This window comes from Oncorhynchus kisutch, linkage group LG12 (genome assembly GCF_002021735.2).
Source record: "Oncorhynchus kisutch isolate 150728-3 linkage group LG12, Okis_V2, whole genome shotgun sequence".
NCBI lineage: Eukaryota > Metazoa > Chordata > Actinopteri > Salmoniformes > Salmonidae > Oncorhynchus > Oncorhynchus kisutch.
The window spans coordinates 38,513,398-38,521,526 of NC_034185.2; positions in this window are offsets into that span (position 1 = coordinate 38,513,398).

The following is an 8,129-nucleotide window of genomic DNA, read 5'->3' on the forward strand; positions in this document are numbered from 1 at the left end:
GTAAATACCCCAGGTGAGCTGGTCCTCCGGAGCCGTGGCACAGTGAGACACGGTTGCCGGTCCGTGTAGATGGAAAGGGAAAAATCTGAGCCTTTTGGGTAAAACACCGGGGTCAATCCTGTCTTTCAGGAAACACCAATGTGTGGTCACATTCAGTGGTGGGGCATAATTATTATTTGATTTTTAATCGTGCTTATTGTATCACATTTCCTTGACAAAACTGGGGGGGGGGGGGGGGGGGGGACAAATGTCCCTCCCCCCGTCCACAGTGAAAGTTGCGCCCCTGGTCACAGTTAGCGGTTGAGGAAAGGCAGGGAATCTTTGAAGCTTGGGTTGATAATAGCCACAGTACAATGGAGGTATGTGTGTGTTTTATGGCACTAGGATTACACCGATACACTGTAACTGTCTCCAGAATTGCACTAAGTAGACATTACCAACCACCATACGTTTTTGGACATGTAGGATGATGTAAAATGTGACTTTAAGTGGCAACTTATATTTGTCTGTCTGTCTGTCTGTCTGGCTGTCTCCGCTCTGCACTGCACTGCTTTCAAAGGAAATTGAAGAGGGCTGGCTTATTGTTGAAAAAATCATCTCACTGCACTATCTGATCAAAAAACCTGCTCTGAAGCTACGAATCAGTGGTCGTATCGGTTCTTATTGGCCTTCTACCTACCGTCACAGGGAGATGGTGTGTGTGTGTGTGTTTCATCAGATCTTCATTTGTCAAGGTCCGTGGAGAGCACTTGTGTTTACTTTTGCAAGAGAGCCATTTCTGCCAAGTAGACTACTAATGGCCATCCTCCTTCACACTCTCCTACCTTTCTTCCTCTTTCCATCTTCCTCCTTCCTTCCCTTATTTCTCCACCTCCTCCACTAATTTCTTTCCTCCTCCTCAATATTCTCTCTCATCCTCCCTTCCTTAACCTCTTTCCTTACCCCTCCTCCTCCCTCTCTTTCATCCTCCCCTCCCTCCCTCCCTCCCTCCCTATCATCTCCTGTCTGTAACCAACTCTGACAGGCAGGTGGGATGTTACATAGTGGAGGTCCCCAGGCAGGCCAGTCAGATCAGCATCAGATCAGACAATCGGTCAGTAGAGACCTGGGTGATATCTTCCCTCTGTAATGCCTGCTCAAATGCCTGCCATTTAGTTTTACATTAGAGGGTAGCTGCCCAGTGTGTCCCAGCCCAGGCCACTAGATGGGGTTGTGCAGAGATGTCGTGGTGACTGGAGAAGTGTGTAGACTCATTTTGCCCAACATTTCCCAAACGGCCAGCCGGCAAAGGAGAAATTCTATGAAAAACAGTGATATACACTCTGAATGACCTAAAATGATGAATCCCATATGGGCCTTTCACAGACAGGCCAACTGTGCTGTTGGGTCAGTTTTTTCCCTGTGTTTTAGTTTTTGCTTTCAAAGTCACACTTAAAAAAAAAATATTATATAGAAAACAACAGCATTAGATGTTCTAAGTCCACTGAAATGCTTAAACCACATTAGGAGACCACGTATGAGGTCTGGGAAAAAACGAAGACATTTAGATTTTTGAGTGTAGTTACCCTTTATTTCAAGTGTGCAGGCACGAAGCACTGTTCTTTCGTTAGCAGTGTTTCTGTAGCACATGAGATGGAGTTTGAAAAACAAATGGACAGTGGATTGATGCAAATAATCATGATATCATTCTGCCAGTGAGGCATAGGCTACATTGTAGCTAGCTAACATTTAATTCAGAAGGTTTCGGGGGAAGCCTTTCCATCTACCAGAAGACTGTTAGGCCTATCACTAGCGTTGCTCGATTGTTCCTGTTCCTGTTTTTGGTACAAATGCATATCAGTCTAAATCCATACAGTGTGGCATATATTATCAGTGTTTATGATAATGACGACCGTTGAGGCGAGCCCTGATACAGCGGCCATTAAGAACCTCGGCGCTGCTGAATGAGTCTGGGCTACAAACTACACTAGACAGACCACATTATACAGAATCACTCAACCAAAGAAATCTGGTCACTCACGCCTACAGTACATCGACACAATGTGCATGTCCCCCAGAAATACTCCGAGAGTATACTTTCAACTCTGTCAGTTACCATGATTGTCAATAGTGTGTCAGTTACCATGATGGTCAATAATGTGTCAGTTACCATGATTGTTTATAGTGTGTCAGGTACCATGATGGTCAATAATGTGTCAGGTACCATGATTGTCAATAATGTGTCAGGTACCATGATTGTCAATAGTGTGTCAGTTACCATGATGGTCAATAATGTGTCAGGTACCATGATTGTCAATAGTGTGTCAGTTACCATGACGGTCAATAATGTGTCAGTTACCATGATTGTCAATAATGTGTCAGTTACCATGATTGTCAATAGTGTGTCAGTTACCATGACGGTCAATAATGTGTCAGTTACCATGATTGTCAATAATGTGTCAGGTACCATGATTGTCAATAGTGTGTCAGTTACCATGATTGTCAATAGTGTGTCAGTTACCATGATGGTCAATAATGTGTCAGGTACCATGATTGCCAATAATGTGTCATTTAACAATGATTGTCATATTGCTGTGTGTGTGTACGTGTAAATACAATTACTCATCATCACATCAGTATGAGTAGTGTTTTAGTCTGCGGCAGCACGTTGTCTCAGGGAGGAGAGGAACAGTAAAGTTGAGGAAAGGAGAGCAACACATTGCTCTGGGAGTGTTAAATATTTATAATGCTGCAGTTTCTCTCATCATCTTCAATCTCTCCCTCATTTCTCTCTCACCCCCTGCAGTAAGCAGCCACTGCCAGACATCTATGCAGTGTTGTGTAGCAAGACCTCGCTGTGAAGACACGATCCCTCCTCTGTCCCTGAAGACTTCAGTATATTCTTCACACGTAACAACAAAAAGGAACATTTGCAGCAGAAATGCTAATCAGCATACTGCCACTGGCATAGCATTCTCTTTGTCAGGAAAATGATTCTGCCTCTGTCTACCCAGGACCGTACCATGACTCATTGGTGCCCCACTGGACTTCATTATACAGGCAAGAAGGAACACAGTCATGGGGGATACCGCCTTCTCTGCGGCATGTAATACACTTTGTGAACACTCGAGGGGGCTATAGTACCATTACATCTTTACACATGTCTACAATGTAAAATCACACTTGTCTGGTGGACAGTTGAAGTCGGAAGCTTACATACACTTAGGTTGGAGTCATTGAAACTCATTTTTCAACCACTCCTCAAATGTCTTGTTAGCAAACTATAGTTTTGGCAAGTCGGTTAGGACATCTACTTTGTGCATGACACAAGTCATTTTTCCAACAATTGTTTACAGACAGATAATTTCACTTATAATTCACTGTATCACAATTCCAGTGTGTGAGAAGTTTACATACACTAAGTTGACTATGCCTTTAAACAGATTGGAAAATTCCAGAAAATGATGTTATGGCTTTAGCAGCTTCTGATAGGCTAATTGACATCATTTGAGTCAATTGGAGGTGTACCTGAGGATGTATTTCAAGGCCTACCTTCAAACTCAGTGCCTCTTTGCATGATATCATGGGAAAATCAAAAGAAATCAGCCAAAATAATTGTAGACATCCACAAGTCTGGTTCATCCTTGCGAGCAATTTCCAAATGCCTGAAGGTACCACGTTCATCTGTACAAACAATAGTATGCAAGTATAAACACCATGGGACCACGCAGTCGTCATACCGCTCAGGAAGGAGACGCATTCTGTTTCCTAGAGATTAACGTACTTTGGTGTGAAAAGTGCAAATCAATCCAAGAACAACAGCAAAGGGCCTTGTGAAGATGCTGAAGGAAACAGGTATAAAAGTATCTATATCCACAGTGAAACGAGTCCTATATCGACATAACTTGAAAGGCTGCTCAGCAAGGAAGAAGCCACTGCTCCAAAACCACCATAAAAAAGCCAGACTATGGTTTGCAACTGCACATGGGGACAAAGATCGTACTTTTTGGAGAAATGTCCTCTGGTCTGATGAAGCAAAAATATAACTGTTTGGCCATAATGATCATCGTTATGTTTGGAGAAAAAATAGGGAGGCTTGCAAGACATAGAACACCTTCCCAACCGTGAAGCACGGGGTGGCAGCATCCTGTTGTGGGGGTGCTTTGCTGCAGGAGGGGCTGGTGCACTTCACAAAATAGATGGCATTATGAGGATGGAACATTATGTGGATATATTGAAGCAACATCTCAAGACATCAGTCGGGAAGTTAAAACTTGGTCGCAAATGGGTCTTCCAAATAGACAATGACCCCAAGCATACTTCCAAAGTTGTGGCAAAATGGCTTAAGGACAACAAAGTCAAGGTATTGGAGTGGCCATCACAAAGCCCTGACCTCAATCCCATAGAACAATTGTGGGCAGAACTGAAAAAGTGTTTGCGAGCAAGGAGGCCTACAAACCTGACTCAGTTACACCCACTCTGTCAGGAGGAATGGGTCAAAATTCACCAACTTATTGTGGGAAGTTTGTGGAAGGCTACCCAAAATGTTTGACCGAAGTTAAACAATTTAAAGGCAATGCTACCAAATACTAATTGAGTGTATGTAAACTTCTGACCCACTGGGAATGTGATGAAAGAAATAAAAGCTGAAATAAATAAATCTCTCTACTATTATTCTGACATTTCACATTCTTAAAATAAAGTGGTGATCCTAACTGACCTAAGACAGGGAATTTCTACTAGGATTAAATGTGAGGAATTGTGAAAAACTGAGTTTTAAAATGTATTTGGCTAAGGTGTTTATAAACTTCCGACTTCAACTATATATTTTGTCATATCATTGGCTGGGTTCATAGGCTGGGTTTCTGTACAGCACTTTGATATATCAGCTGATGTAAGAAGGGCTATATAAATCAATTTGATTTGTAAAACGACACATTTATGATGTCATATGACAACACAAACTAATGAAAGTGGGTTCAGTAAAATAACATGTGGTTGCCACAGTATACTTAACATGGACATAGTGCTTCAGTGCTGACCCAAGGCTTTTCAAAGGGTTGTAGTCAGACTTACACTCTGGGACTCCCTAACCACACACACACAGTCAGTCATGGTTGTGTAAGTAGGAACGTTATCATTTTGTACACATATATGACATTTTCTGTAACTACTACATATGCCCATCTCGTTGATATAAAACGATTAGAGGTACACAAGTTGTTAGAGTTGTTTTAGGTCACTGTAATTACATCTACGCCACCGCTCGTCCTATGCGTAATGGCCATTTAGGCGGGTATTCCAACAGTTTCCAATGTAATTTTTTTTTATACTGTTGCCTAGGTTTTTAACATAGACCCATTTGCATGTATATACAGTGCATTCGGAAAGTATTCAGACCCCTTGACTTTTTCCACATTATTACATTACGGCCTTATTATAAAATGGAATAAGGAGAACAATTTCCCTCATCAATCTACACACAATACCCCAAAATGACAAAGCAAAAACAGATAGACTTTTTATAGACTTTTTAACATAAGTATTCAAGACCCTTTACTGAGTGATTTACTGTTGGCAGCGATTACAGCCTCGAGTCTTCTTGGGTATGACGCTACAAGCTTGGCACACCTGTATTTGGGGAGTTTCTCCCATTCTCCTCTGCAGATCCTCTCAAGCTCTGTCAGGTTGGATGGGGCGCATCGCTGCACAGCTATTTTCAGGTCTCTCCAGTGAAGTTCGATCAGGTTTATGTCCGGGCCCTGGCTGGTCTACACAAGGACATTCAGAGACGTGTCCTGAAGCCACTCCTGTGTTGTCTGGGCTCTGTGCTTAGGGTCGTTGTCCTGTTGGAAGGTCAACCTTTGCACCAGTCTGAGGTCCTCAGTGGTCTGGTGCAGGTTTTCATCAAGGAGCTCTCTGTACAGTGCTCCGGTTAAATGTGTATATTTTAGCATGTGAGCACTCAGGTCTGTTTGACCTGACAAAGATCAGTTTTACAGGTATTCTTTATTAACCAATCAGCTACGTTTTAAAGGATGTGTGTATGACCCCAAACGTTTCTATGGTGTGTAAGTGGGAACCCCAGTAGACCTAGAACACATGATGCCATGGCCACTGTGGTTCGTAGGTTCAGTCTGTCTCTTGGCTAATTCTGTTCAGAAATAGGATCAAGGGTTATGTAACTCTGGAAGGTCATTGTCTGCTGCTATTTTTTGCCCGTCCATGTGTCGCTGTAGGCCATGATCCTTGTTCAACCTCATAAACAGAAAGACCCCTAACGAGGACAGAAACACAGGCAATTGTTGGACGGTTAGCAAGTTTGCTGAACTACGCAGGAGGCACATACATATCAGTACATTCATATGCACGATATATACAAACGTATGTGGAGTCCCCTTCAAATTAGTTGATTAGGCTATTTCAACAACAGCCGTTGCTGACAGGTGCATAAAATCGAGCACACAGCCATGCAATCACCATAGACAAACATTGGCAGTAGAATGGTCTTACTGAAGAACTCAGTGTTTTTCAATGTGGCACCGTCATAGGATGCCGCCTTTCCAACAAGTCAGTCCATCAAATTTCTGCCTTGCTAGAGCTGCCCTGGTCAACTGTAAGTGCTGTTATTGTGAAGTGGAAACATCTAGGAGCACGGCTCAGTGATGAAGTGGTAGGGGATCGTCGAGTGCTGAAGTGCGAAGCGCGTAAAAATATTCTGTCCTCGGTTGCAACGCTCACTACCAAGTTCCAAACTGCCTCTGGAAGCAACTTCTGCACAAGAACGGTTTGTCGAGAGCTTCATGAAATGGGTTTCCATGGTTGAGCAGCTATTCACAAGCCTAAGATCAACATTTGCAATGCCAAGCGTCGGCTGGAGTGGTGTAAAGTTCACCGGCATTGGACTGGAGCAGTGGAAATGCGTTCTCTGGAGTGATGAATCATGCTTCACTATTTGGCAGGCCAACGGACGAATCTGGGTTTGCGGATGCCAGGAGAACGCTACCTGCCCGAATGCATAGTGCCAACTGTAAAGTTTGGTGGAGGAACAATAATGGTATGGGGCTGTTTTCCATGGTTTGGGCTAGGCCCCTTAGTTCCAGTGAAGGGAAATCTTAATGCAACAGTATACAATGACATTCTAGATGATTCTGTGCTTCCAACTTTGTGGCAACAGTTTGGGAAGGCCCTTTCCTGTTTCACCATGACAATGCCCCGTGCACAAAGCGAGGTCCATACAGAAATGGTTTGTCGAGATCGGTGTGGATGAACTTGACTGGCCTGCACAGAGCCCTGAACTTATCCCCCTCGAACACCATTGGAATAAATAGGAATGCCGACTGCGAGCCAGGCGTAATCACCCAACATCAGTGCCCGATCTCACTAACGCTCTTGTGGTTGAATGGAATCAAGTCTCTGCAGCAATGTAGTAACATCAAGTGGAAAGCCTTCCCAGAAGAGTGGAGGCTATTATAGCAGCAAAGGGGGGACCAACTCCATGTTAATGCCCATGGTTTTGGAATGAGATGTTCAACGAGCAGGTGTCCACATACTTTTGGTTGTGTACTGTATTTTGACTTTGGACCGTAAATAGCAGTTTTTGTATTCCAGCAATGCAGGAACTGACATGCTAATGCACTACACTAGGCTACGTCAAGACAAGTTTCCATAACATCCTTAGGCTATACTCAATTTAGAAAACATGCAGAATTTTTTACTTTAAAAAAAGCATCACATGAACTCATATGGCTGGTACTGGTACGCTATTTTTCTGACATGGCATAGTGCTTTACAGTAATTTACCCACGTACAATCTAAATGGACAAACACAACAACAGGTGGCACAGTACAGGACATGTTAGGGAACATGAGATGCTTGTTTTGATGACCCTGTAATAATCCGAGTAAACGGACACTTGAGCTTGGCCTATAGGCTATAGATAGGCTATAGCTGAAGCACCGGGTCCATCTCTACTTCAGGCAGAGATAGGCACACTCTCATTAGTAGGACTGTAACTAAATAATTGACTTCCTCTTAACTGCCTCATAACTCTTCAGTAGGACATTTGATATACCCAGTGGGCCACATTTGAGAGATACTGATCAGTAATAGCAGGCCTATCAGTTATATATTGAGTGGCCTAAGTAAG